Source organism: Linepithema humile, chromosome 7 (genome assembly GCF_040581485.1).
Source record: "Linepithema humile isolate Giens D197 chromosome 7, Lhum_UNIL_v1.0, whole genome shotgun sequence".
NCBI lineage: Eukaryota > Metazoa > Arthropoda > Insecta > Hymenoptera > Formicidae > Linepithema > Linepithema humile.
Genome location: NC_090134.1, coordinates 17631770 through 17645661, shown reverse-complemented (window position 1 = coordinate 17645661; position 13892 = coordinate 17631770). Strand labels below are relative to the sequence as shown.

General features: G+C 43.6%; 1 protein-coding gene across 13 annotated transcripts in view; it reads right to left on the bottom strand.

The window, feature by feature from the left end:
- Positions 1–13892, bottom strand: part of Sema2a (Semaphorin 2a) — a 314626-nt gene that overhangs the window by 174688 nt on the left and 126046 nt on the right. For 5 of the 13 annotated variants that reach the window (XM_067359175.1, XM_067359184.1, XM_067359180.1 and 2 more), the window contains one exon: positions 11927–12019. The exons of the other annotated variants lie outside the window; for them this stretch is intronic. The gene's annotated coding sequence lies outside the window, so the exon portion shown is untranslated. The remainder of the gene's footprint in view (positions 1–11926; positions 12020–13892) is intronic. 13 annotated transcript variants of the gene reach the window in all.

Sequence of the window (13892 nt, the reverse complement as noted above, 5' to 3'; positions counted from 1 at the left end):
GCCACATTTTATGCTCTCGTTTCCGTTAATGACTACGTTTGTTATCACGCGCGACACTCGGAACTTAATTAATCGCGCCGTGAATCGTTTGTAAGTATAAAAATCCGAATTGCGTTCACTCAAACGCGTTAGCTCGCTCGTCCACGGCCGACCGATTAGTCACCGCAACCGGAAACGAAACGGCACTGCCAAATTGCCGGCCGGCTATCGCCGACCGCCGATTCTTTTGCGGGAGAGACCGGTAACAGAGCGCGGGCGCAACGCGCTGCACGTGCCGGCCGGCTTCTCTGTGAATTTCGACGATGAAGCCAATTAGCCGACGCGTTGGCCGAGTGTATTCAAGCACGAGAGAGTACTCTCGATTACCACAGTTAAATTAAACAAATTCCGCAGCGAGTGGTCATTTTTCTCTGCGCGCAGCATTCACGGAAAAAAGATATCATGTATATCCGACTGAATGAACATCCTACTGTTGTAAAAATTGTGTAGCAATGAAAAGGGAACAATTTTTAATTTCAATATTATTATTGCTCGTGTTTTTGTGTAGCAACGCTTGTTAACCTGTCGCTCTTAATAATAAATATGTCCAGCACATAGAAAAACTAATTTGATAATTAAAATTTATATTTTACATCCACGTTGTAAACATTGTATCAATCCGTATAATATTATTTTCGCTCAACAAATAAAAGTACCCGTGAAATGTTGTTCTATCGCAATATTACGCTCAAGTAAATTTAACGCAATTAACGCAAATCGATTACGCATTACTATAATTATTTTTCGTAACAAATTTTACACTTTATGATTGACGATTGATTACAAGTACACCTCGCTGCATTAAATATATATAAATTATAAATTAATAAAAATTAGTAAATTAATGTTTGTGTAAAATATAAGATTGAAATCTTTATCATAAATTTAATTGTCGATACACAGTATTGTAAAGTTTGCCATACAAGTAAATTACAGTGGGGACCATTATCGTTATTCCCGTCTGTTATTCAGTTAATTAGACAGCAGTCTCCAACGCACCTAAGCCAGGAAAAAGTAAAGTCAATTGTGAACGATGGATCGATTTCCAGGAAGCGTCGTGTTCGCACGCGAGCCTGCCTATACGTCGCGTGACGATGACGGCAAGGGGTATCGGGAGATGGTCGGGCCTCGTACGGCATTGCCGACAATCAGTCGGGGTTAAAGTAACACGGGCAGAAACGTCCGTCTCTCCCCCGTCATTTGGCCGAGGACTTCGATCAAAAATTCCGGGCTCGTAACGGCTTTTATGGATGATAAAAACTGAGCAGCCGGCAAATAAAGTCACGCGACTGTTTGATTACACTGCAGGCTGTTTCTGTCTCTGCAGCGATGAAAGAACGGAGGTACAGCGAGCCGAGCGGGCGGAAATATATTGTGCGCTTGACGGAAAATTTCACTTAGATGTAAATATTACATTCTACAAGTATGCACGGCTATATGAAGAAAATAGAAGAAAAATGCATTAAACAAACGCGCGCTTCAAGTTTGATGCAAACCTTACGAGGCACGTTGTATAATTCCTCTCGCGTGCGAATTTTCAACGCGAGTCTCATATCTTAAACTTCAACGACTTTTCGAAACGCGACATTTTAAAAATTATTAAGAAAAGTCAGCAACTTCTTATCCGGGAAAAAAGTTTTCTATTTTATATTCCTGGCAGTAGCTTTCGCCACTTCGGCGTGTTTCCGCCAGATTTCATTTATCTACGGCATGCAAAAAAAAATAGCTAATTCCATCTACGGCTGTGGCTTACTGAAGCGTAGGCGAATTTATGCACGGCGATTGGTAATAAGTATTTCGCGACGGGACAAAACAAAGTAGAGGTAAATTATGGGACACGCAATGATACACGCGCACGTAATGAAGACTTATGGCGCCTCGTGGCTGCGACAACGTGGCGCTTTCGTCCGCGATTCTATGAAAAAGACCACTCCTTCATCGCGAGTTCAATGATGCGTGCAGATTAATGATAGCGAGCATTATTTGTGGCCAGAAGTAACGCGCGCTAAGTAAAAAATACAGCGTAAAAATATGTGACAAACGCGAAATAAATATACTCGTGATTCCGTCATGTTACCGTAGAACTATTCAAATGCAAATCATGATTCCGTCTGAAACGTGAAGGGTAATATTCAATTAAGCGGAATTACGTCTACCAAAGCAATGCGCGCGATAGTCTTCCCATAGGATTCGCGAAGCAACGTCATAATAGGGACAATAACAGACTATTGCGCTTATGACAAGGCCCTGATAGCGGTCGGATATCCCTAGATCGATATGAATCGGAGCCCACCCGGGACATAAGGACGCCATTTAATTTCCGAGGGGCGCGCGCATGCATCGCCGGGAATTAATATAGATGGATATGAGTTATCTGCGACGCGCGGTGCCGCGCCAGGCATGCTGCTGACGTGTATGACTCTCCCGTGATGGGCATCACAAAGTCCTGGCAGGACATTCGACCATGTAGGACGATAGATATCAACCCGTTTTAACGTAACTGTCGAGCGAACGCTTTCGGATCTCTGAAACTGACACTGATGGCTTATCTCTCGTCGAACCGTTGTGACGCGTCGCCGTTGAAGTCTGTCGCCGATGAAGTCGACAGGTCCTCGACTAAGGGATCGTGAGACAGCAGCCAATTTGCTTCTGATTATCAATATTTTTTCCCTTACCAACGCGTCGACTTAAAATCTTCAATAATCTCAGCGTTCCATAGATTGCTTTAGAACGACATGTCGGCGATAATGACCTGTGTTTTTTATTGCACGCTAATCCGTCGCTAAAATGACCTCAATAAATACATATCGCTCATTTGCTGCAACATGACATAACTCAAAATGCCGTTTTTGAGTTATTAGTATAGAAAGGACGTAGTATAGAAGGTTCTTGCTTGTACTGTTTAACGACATTATAATACTTTGTGAGAGAAACTACTTTGAGCGACGAAAGTTTACTATGTAGCTGCCACGTCGGTAACGTCCATGACTAAGAGCCACGTTCCTCCATTGCCGCGGTTTAATTTTGGAAACAAGGTGGAGCTTTTCGGCGCGAGATCGAGCGAGAAGTACGGCGAGACGTTATTGGTGGCGGTAATGAAGAGAAATGTTTGCGCTCTGCTACCCTAAAACTTGAAAGGGTTCTCCTGTAGAGTAGGCAGTCTACAGTACAAGTATCTCGTCTCCAGAAGGGACCGTATCTTTTCTCTTCCCCAAGGTAGTGCGATTCATCGTAACCTCTACCTTTCTTGAATTGAGCGGACAGTCCTTGTATTTTTCGAATTTTATCTGATTCTGTGCTAAGCATACGTGAAGACCGACACAGAAATACGATAATTTCACCCGCGTTGTTCATTTAGTGATCGATTGATTAGTTTGAGATCGTGACTAGTAGAGCGTACGCATAGTCTTCCAGGCAGATAATCTGTCCAACACTGATGTTTCTCTCTGAGAAGCACTGTTGCGTATCGTCGAGCACGTGATTGTACAGCATGTAATATACAACACGTTATATGCGGCGAATCTGATATCTCTCCCCGCTATTTATTCATGTTCGCATTTCCTTTGTTGGTAGGATCTTTTGTAAAAAGATCGGTACCTCAGCTCCTATAACGAGTTGTTTTCGTGTGACATCGGCACATTATCAAAAGATTATTGTGTAATTGGCTTTTAGATCCCGCGATAAAGCTGCGCTGCTTAAAAACAATCGCTACCGACAAATATTACGCGTCTATATAACCGGGACGCCCTGCGAGCGCCCAGAATCAGTCGATTCTAGATCCCTGTACAATTACAAATCGAATAAAATATATTTTTAAACTGCAATTGAACTCCTACACAGGTGGTGAGTAAAAAAGAACCATGTGCGTGCTTGATAGCGCCTCGACGACATTCCGCAGAATAAATCAGAAGCGTTCGCAGCCGTATTCCAGAAATCAGTGCCAAAGGTAAATTGACCGAGTCGCTCGACTAATCGCGAAATTAAATTAAGCGGGAGAAATTCTCCCCCTCGGCGTCGGCATATGGAGAAAATTGACCCCTGCGTCGCTAGTAGCGACAATTTTACGCGAACTTTTCGCCCCTACATCTTCCGGTGTCCAATTAGAGCCGAGCAATATTTTCTAATCGAATTAAGCTCACGGAAATGAATAATTGACGAGTCGCGAAAAGTTTATGTTTCTCTCTCCAAGTTCTTGCGATTTACCACCGTAACTCTGCTTCTCGTAAAATTGCGAATGTATCGATTCGGTGTAACGATTAACGTCCGCGAGATTTATCATCTGTCTCGCGAGCCGGCATGCGCAATCGGACTCCTCGATAATAATCTCCCAGAGCGCGATCGATTACGGTCCAGATTACTCAGGTGCCCGGTGCATTGATCAAAGCGGGATTCACATCAGGGTTACTCTAATTGGCACGTGCACGCTTTGCCTGGAATTTGATTTGCTTTCCGTTTGCCGGGGGATCCGCAGATTGACCTCGGCGATATTGCGATCTGTGTATTTCGGCAAGCTCAAAGAAGCTGCGAAGCAAGCAAACCTAAGTCGGAATACTCTCGGTGAGCGCCCATATGAATATCTACATGCGCAGTTATTGCAATTTGAGATACACGTTATTCTGTTTTACCCGAATTACCGGCAACATGCGAGCAAGGAAATACGTACATGATAAAGCATTTACAAGATTAAATATTTTAATGAATAGAGTTATAGTATATATACAGCTTTTATAAGTTTTTTGCATTAATTTAGTTCATTTAACCATTTGATTACTTGAGAAAGTTGTATTATAATTTTTATATACAATTATGAAAATCTAATAAGCAAGAATATTATAACTGGATGCGGTTCTAAAATTGAGCAGTTTTAAAATTAAAAAACTTTACAATTGAGAGCAAAAGAGAAAAAGGTTTAGGCATGTAATATAATATTCTTTAAAGATGGTCGTTATCAACATCGTGTTAACAACAAGGTAAAATAGTATTTTTCCGCAGTTCATTCAAGATTTAAAAAAAAGATGCGTTTAAGGTTTTTCGATTTCATCAAGAAAAGGACAGCGTGATAAAATTTTTCTTAGGCCCGAACGCTTTTATCGTTATTACGCCGCTCTGCAGCCACAATGCGTGAGAATACTGGCTGCTGAAAGGAAAAAAAGCAATGCCGGGCCAAATAGTAGGAGCAGGAAGCAGAACGGGAAAAAGACGAATCCATTCGCATTGAATTTACAGTATAACGGGACGTATATACGAAAAAGACAGAGTCCTTTTCGCAGTTTATTCTCCACGAGGGTCGCGGAGTGCTGCAGTCAATAGACAACCCCGTCATTATTACTCGCTGTACACTGTGCAAAAGAGGGGCGCGGTATAAAGGCAACGATGAATAATCATCGCAAGTGCTTGGAAGTAAAACAAACAACTAACCGCGCTTGACTTGGCGACTAAGTGGCGTATTTAACAAACAAACAAACAAACGGTTGTACATGTATACAGTGACTGCGATTGACGAGTCGAACGAAAACCCTCGCAACAAGAGAAAGCTCTTGCGTGTATTCACCTGATTAAGATTGCCCCGCGGAGAAATATTGTCCGCTTTAGTTTTATAAGTATTATTCGGAGCATAATATACAAACAATGAGGGTGTAGCGAATGAGTAGCTCGCGGTAGCTTTTAAAATGGCTTACTGATGTGCAAAACGCATAAAAGGAAAGATGATTAAACTAAATTGTGCGCGTAAAATCGTTTTAATGAATTAAACCCGTTAACCCCGTTACGAATTAACTTGCGCCTGGGCTGAACATTTCAGTTATTTTTTAAATGAATATTAATTAAAATATTTCATAAAATTAAACCAAAAGTGTTTTCGCGGACTTTATGGTAATTTAGTTAAATTCTCTCCATTAGTTAAATTCTCTCGCATTTAGATTATACGCAGAGGGCCGCATGCACAGGAAGCGCGGGTAACTGACGCTCGAAACTCTAAAGCGGAAGAGGAGACGAGGGAGAAAGAGAGAGAACTGAAGAGAAGATGTGGGACGGTTTTATAGTTATAAAATTTTACGGGACACCTACATCACACCTCCATTAGCGATGCCGTCTCGACTCACACACCTCGTCTCTCCGCTAACGCACACGAATACCGACGGCGTGTTTCCTCCTTCGACTCCTGTAATCGACGGAGTACAACGGGCACGAAAGAGAACAAAAGATCGAGGCGAGGAGAAACGAGAAATTTATGTAGAAAAGAGCCAGTGGAGAAACAAGATCATATCGACTCCTTTCGCCCTTAAATGTAAGGGCACATCGTGGTGGAACATTACGCGACAGAAGAAGCGCAAGTGGAACGCAGAATAATACTCGCAGAGGGACCTTCCCATGCGGATCCGCGAATTTGAGGCGCTACTCTCCGCTCGTTCCATTCGATGGAGCGAGACAGAAGGGGCAAAGGACACGCACACGCGAGGAATGGGCATAGTGAGCGGCAGACGGAATAAAGAGTGAGACGATGGAGATAGAAAAGGCTGGTGGATGCTAACGGCCGCGACCCGACCCGACTCCAAACGCGGCGGTTCCCCTTTGACATCATTTAGATAAAATACGGAGTCTCTTTCCAGCCTCCGATTACCCCCCGTTGCACTGCGACCATCTCGACTGTCTGGCATTCCTCGTGTAAAATGTCGCATAAACCGCGTCCATGAATAACTTCGCCTAAAACTCTCACCTTTGCTGCATCAATGATATTTGTTAAGTAATCTCACGTGCGAGGCAATTCTAAATAAATCTGACAGCGTCGGACAAATCTGAGTGTAATCTAATAATACGCCGCGATTAAAAAGAATTCTTTTGAAATAATTATTTCAAATTTACAAATTAATCATATAATTTATAATATAATATAATCATTAATAATATAATTTTTTATTTCCGTCAGTGACAGCTTGTCGGGCGATAAATTTTGAAAACGTGCTATTTTACTTTCGGAAAAAATAGGACGCTGAAATGTTTAACACACGTTTGGCACTCACAAATGCAGTTTCAATCTCAACAAATGTGAATACCGTTGCGCTATTCTTCTTCGAGCAACAGAACGATCGCGAAATTAATTCCTGCTGACAGCAGCAAGTCCCGGCCAGACGGCACGGCGGCGCTACCGCATTTACGGAGCCATCGAAAAGCAGGAGTGCTCGGGATTGCTCGTGGAAACGTTACTGGATTGTAACGGCAGGAGCGCAAGAAGGAAGACGTGATACCAAAGAGGGGTGAGGAAGAGGGTTCAAGAGAAGTAAAGTTAGCGACACGTCCAAACTTATCTCCCCTCTGTTTAATTTAACGTAGCTTCGAGTTAGCCGTTAACGCGCCGGCGACGAAACTCGGCCGACAAGCGTTCGTAATTCTGCGATCCGGAGTCTCCACACCACCTTCCTACCCTTGGTGTTCTTCTTCTTCTTCTTTAGACGGCGGCAATGGCGGCGGCGGCGGCGGCGGCGACGGCGGCGGCGTCGCCATCGTTGCCAACGATACGACCGTGCCCCGAGTAGAATCGCATCCCGGTAATGCGATACATCGCTGCAATATCCTCCTGAGTACTGCAACGAACCGTTTCGCGCCATTTAGCACCTAATTTGTAGCCCAAGAGAAGTTCACGCCACCGCGCGACCCCGCAACTTTGGATAAAGGAGGATCGCATTCTGGGTACGAAATACGGGAGCAAATGGACGGTCGCGTCGCGAGCGAGCACTGTTCGCCGTGGATGAAATTTTAACGAGTTATAATGAGATGAAGAAAATCTATGAACGGACCACGACGGACAAAATGGCAGAAGGAGTTTCGAGATATTAAAATAGAATATGTTAAAGAATGTAATAACGAGAGAGTAAAATTCAGAGACAGATTCAAGTCAAACATTCATATTCCGAATCAAATATAATAATGCAAATGTAATAATAGAGCCGATAGAAGGATGGATTATACCTGCATCAGTGGATATGTCGCGGATCTATACCGTAAACATTTTTTTTCGTATAAGCCGTGACAGAGTACGAACACGGGAAAATGCAAACGACCGAAGCGTATCCGCCATTCCATTGGTTTCATCGTGGTGTACGGAAACGTGCCTACTCGACGCGCTACAACTGTTTCCACTCCAACGACGTTGAAGTATCACGCCTATAGATCGTTTCATCGGCGATTTTACAAACGTGTAAGCCGAAATCGTTCGATTAAAAAAAAAAAAATGCACCGGTGCCTATCGGTTCACGATATTGCACAATGCCGCCCGAGAGTGGGGCTCGATAAATGTGTTCTGCCTTTTATTTTCTGTCCGAACGAATGTCAAACGACTAGATTTGAAATGTATACGGTGACTTTTGTTCTAGCGTCGCGAAACGTATCGCGAGTTGTTTCGTGAGAGGACTTCATTGACGTTATTGATTTGTTCACAGTGAATTCCCTTGGAATCATAATACCTCTGTGTTGTCTAGAATTAAGACAAAAGTCTTTGTAAGTCCCCGTTACAGAAAATAAGCTTCAAATATTTATAAACAGTTGAGTAATCAGATTTGCTTCAATGCTACGAAAATATCGATTTGCAACGACAGCAGCGATTTTAAATCGCATTAAAGACTCTACGAGAACGAAGGCGGCTACATAGAAACGTTAAAAACTGTTATATAGAAATCGTGATTCCTCACCAGACGTCTATCCGGCAAAGATACGCTCCTCTAAAAGCCGATGCCAAGGGTGAGCGAATCGGGCCGAGCAAAGAAGCACGAGGGAGGGGAACAGAAGTACGGTCTTAAGAAAACTCGCAATATTTACCCAACAGAAATCAGGCACGACGTAAAAATACAAATCGCCCTAATCATTATTTACTTTACTTTACCGAGCGTCGCGCCCCTACCGTCTGAAAAGGCCTCCCCCGACGCGCACCGCCGGGAAAGAACTTTTCGGCTTCGATGCACTCCAAACGTCGATCCGCCGGAAAACCGACGAGAGTCGAAGGATGGGCCGAAAGGGACTGATTAAAGGCCTGTATCGATCGCGGCCAGGTAGACGAGCGTTAATTTCATTAGTGCGCCCGACTCTCATCGGGTCTCCGCGAAGAAATCTTAATCAATTAGCGCTCCAGCGTGAGAGGGCGATCCGTTTGAGACGAAAATACCAACGGCGGTACACTCTGCTTGATTCCGAAGCTCTGCTCTACATGCATACAAATTAAATTGCGGCAGCGAGCTTTTCTTGGCGACGCAAATTTCTCGTGTGAACTTCTAGTTATTAGCACATAGCAATCGTTAAAAATAAATATCTGGAGAAGGAGAATTCAATTACGCCCATTACTCAGCATATCTGACGGCTCTTTGTCGACCGAGAAATCTCGAAAGCTTTTCACTTAATATAAAAAAAATCGTAAAGAGGAAAATCTCGTTGTACGGTAATCGGGAGCGAAAACGAGGACAAGAAGTTTGACTGCGAGATAGGGTCGTAGAAACGGAAGGAAAAACAAAGACGAATGGGGAGAACGGGGGATGCCAGCGAAGGAATGACAAATAAGTCGCGAGGGGTCGGGGACAAAACGGCTCATTGGCCACGCGTTCGTCTAACTACGTTACTCGTGGCAAGACCATTTCTCCTCGCTTCGGGTCAGCCCGGCCACTCTTGCTTCGAGTACCGGAGAAAGAGAACGGGCAGCAATCACGGGTCTGCACGGAGAAAAGGGAACGGCGAGCCAGAAAAAAGGAGAGAAATATCCAAACGTTCCTTAGCCGCGAGCCCGGGAAATTGAATAGTAGCTGCGAAATTGAAAGAGGAAATTCGACGCGTTTCGAGTCACCGCTTTGCCGCTCCGCGACGCCGAATTTTAGCCCGACCCTCGACATCACGCTCCAGCGACGCTGGGCGTCGTCTTTGTTCGACGCGAAACCAACATTTCGCTGAAAAAATCGACCGCAATCTCGTAAATAATAGCATCACTTTGAATGATGCATCGCGCTATTGGCTTACTCTTCGCGAAAAAGAAAGAAATCGTGAAATAAATTGCGCGGATATTGAAACGTATGAATAATCCATTGCTATAATATATTTCTCAAATGGCGATGCATTATTAAATTGCTGCCTTTTTCATGATATATTTAGCAAAGCAAAGCAAACGTTTGCGAGATTCTTATTGTAAATTTGTAATGCATTGCTATTACAGGTTTATAAGTCACGATAAGTCCGTCGATTCGCTCACAATAATGTCGCGGTGGAAACAGTACGCGATCGACCGGCCGAGAGAAAAGTCGTATTATTCGGAGCACCTACGTACTTACTTTCAATGTAATATATATATCGTCTGCGCAATGGGTCGAGATAATCTTACAGGCGGGGAAAGAGGGGGCACTACCGATCTTTCTTTATCGGACATTAAGCAGAAATTCACCCGGGAAATATATGCGGTTGGCCGGGAGCACGCGAACACAGGCCAGTAAAAAGGACCAACGGTCGTTCCCGGCAGAGGATAACGATAAAAAGGATGTATCGTTCGCGTAATCGTCGTAACAAACGAGGGCAATTAACCGTGGACCTGCTGAAGCAGCGTTCGTATCCAGACGGCGGTTCCCGACTGTCGAAGGAAGCTGCGGCTTCCATGCGGAATAAGATCATTCCGCAGTTCTGATTACGCAGTCCTGAAGTCTCCGTCGGGGGAAAGCTTCGCTCTCTTGACCTAATCGCAATTAGCTATAGTCCGCGAGAATTATCCTCTACGGCGTTGGCTTGCTGGCGCGAGTTTCCAGGTGAAATCTGTGAGTGCCCGAACTTACCAATTCTGTAACTGTGCAATTTATGCGATTGCCACGAAATTGACTTTGCCGCGTACAACAGTCCTATCAATCGACCGACGATCCAATTGCGAGAAAAATGATTAATCTGACGGAACGCGCGCTTAAATTGGCCGATATGAGAGATTGATTTATCCTCGCAATGATATTATGCGATCTAAGCGCAATTACGCTCACGTCGGCCAAACTAAATGTTGAAAAAAACGAGTAAAAAATCACTGTCCGATTATCTTCCGTATTTTTTATCATGTTTAAAAATAAATCGCGTATAAAAATAAATATTGCAATTTGTTGTTCCCTCGCATCATTGCGCGTGCGTAGTATAATAAGTCTCTATTACGAATAGCAAACAAATTGCAATCGATGCGTGACGCTATAAAAATGGATTAATAACTAAATCTCCGAACTTTATGCAAAAACGTTCAAATGTTCGCCACTCAAGATCATATTTTATCCGGATGAGAATATAATTAGTTGGGATAACGGAAGATGTAGCTGCGCCATTACATAAACGCCGCAATAAATGTAAATCAGGCGGCCACGGAAGCGGCAGTAATTCGCGCCTAAAAAACACCGACGCCTCATCCGACTACATTATCATCTGTTGAAAGGTCGATAAGAGGACAAGTGAGAAAAGAGATAGCTCGAAGGAAGAACGAGTTCATTCAAAAGAGTTGGATAACGGCTGCGGTTTGAAGGGAGCGTTCTCTTAAAATCTGTTTTCCCGACAGAATTGAGCGATAAATCTTACAAATTTCACTTCGAGCACAAAGTCACTTCATTATCATTTTACGTACTGGGCGGCCGCGTAAATAATTTAGCTGCCGGACCTTCGATCCAAATATTTTCGCGATATTGTTTTTCAATTAAAAAGATAATTGGTGAATCAAGAATAACAAGTTCAAAAGCGTATTCACAAAGAGCCCCTAATAGATGAAGCTTGTAACAGAAGCACAGAGACGTTTGTAGGCGGGTATTACCATAGGAAACGGATAGCACTCAGCAGGCGGCATCTCATCCGACCAGAAGAGGGGCGTGCCACCGTCACAATCATAACTATCAAAACCAGAACTTACCCCTACCCTTTGCGACCGGGTGTCTTTCGACCTATTTCCGTTACCCCGCTCATCTCATCGTTTGAAAGCGGTAGCGAGTTCCGGAGCACCAATCTATCGGGTAGAAAGATCAAAAGTAATAACGCTTGTTTCCGTTAACGAAGCGACAACGTCATGTCATATTTTTTCATAAGAAATCGAGAAATATTTTATATCTTCCTAATTTTAGACAAAATTTTCGTACGGTCAGAATTTTATATAGAAATTCAGGCATTAGAATATCATATTTCACAAGTTAGTATCGCGCAGCGCGGCTGCTGTCTCGTACGTGAAAGGATGCTGATTGGATCGCGGCGCACCTGCAATGGCCTCGTTCGTCGGGAGCGCTCTATTCCGAATTTCGCGACACCAAAGAGTTTGACATGAAAGCAAAATGAGAGTGGTGGAAAATTACTCGCTCTGTCATTCGCGCGTCGCATCGGGTGAGAATTGTGCAATTAGCCGACGCGACGGCTCGCAATTATTATAATTACGCGATGTAATTGTATTACTCGTAATTTACTACGTGCAGTGTCTAATCTCGTGGATGGTGAAGAGAAAACGTTTCAAATATGAAAACGGTGGGTAAGCAGCGATGGCGAAGACAAATTTCTCTCGTAAACTTCACACTGTACGCGCGTCTTTAAGAGGAAACAACGCGAGCAAGGCATTCTTTGCGCCATGCACAATAGAATTGCCCTCATTCGCACGAAATAAACGCGAAAGAAGGTCTTGCAGGAGAACTGTAAAAACGACAAGATACACGATAGCGCCAAATACAAAAGACGCAGATATAGCATATGCGTGATAAATTCAGCAACAGCATTCATAACACGGATGCAAATACGTGAAATATGCTGGATACGTTTCTATTCTAACGTGAATAGTGATGACAGGTTGATTTGCAACGCAAAGTTAATTTTTGGAAAACAGCGTGATAAGAATGCAACGAGAGTTGAAACAATCAGAGATGGAAAGAATCGTGAAAGAAATCGTGAAGGGAATGTGACGACAATATCCGACAATATAAGAAAAGCGGCGAGGAGATTGTCGAATATCATCAGGGATCGAAAAGGCTGCGACGGAAGGAGAAGATTATGTTATGTTATTGCGCGGGGAGTTCATGAAAGTTGTCTAGCTGTTGGCAGATAGTTGACCGTAGTCGTTTCTTTATATTAGGCCCATAAAGGCTGTGAGTCAGGGAGTGTATATGGCGGCGATTGCCACTTTCCCGTCCCCTACTTTCTCTCTCTGTCTATCTATGCTTTCCAGTGGTCGGCGAAACGAAGCTTTTATCAGCGGTAGGGCAAACGGGAATGCGATTAATGGATCTCCACTTGCTAACAGAATGATTTGTCGTAAGCAAGAAAGATTTACGAAAGATCGATCACTCGCAAGCGTCACATCGTTTTTGTGACGCTCTGATTCATCTGTTGTCAGATATTTATCATGAATAAAAAAATTGCAGGTGTCCGGTATTGAAATTTGCGATGTAATGTGATTGATATTTCGTCAAATTAATCATTTCTGAACTTAATATTACACAGTTTTTGTATTAATCTTTGAAAGATAAAAACTTAATGCGAAAAGGAAAGGAAGAAAAGAAATAAAATGCTTGCGTCCTTTTATATCGAAATGCAAAAAACAATCTGCGTGAGGATTTTCTAGAATCTAATATCCGAAGTCGAGAGCTAAATGAGAAAAACGGGGAACGGGTTTAAATAAACCTCGCACCTTTGTCCGCGTGAGAGGGAACAGAGCGAGAGACGCTAGACCGGAGCGTGGAGAATGTCCGAAGTAAGCCAAAGAGGCAAAGGGAAAATCCAGACCGGAGGAGTGTGCTGACAGCGCGAGTGGTGCTCGAAGGCCGTCCGCAGCCGACAAAGCGCAGGAGAAAGAGGGAAGGGGAAAGAGGAGGAGAGGAGCGAGCAAGCGAGCGAGCGTGTAA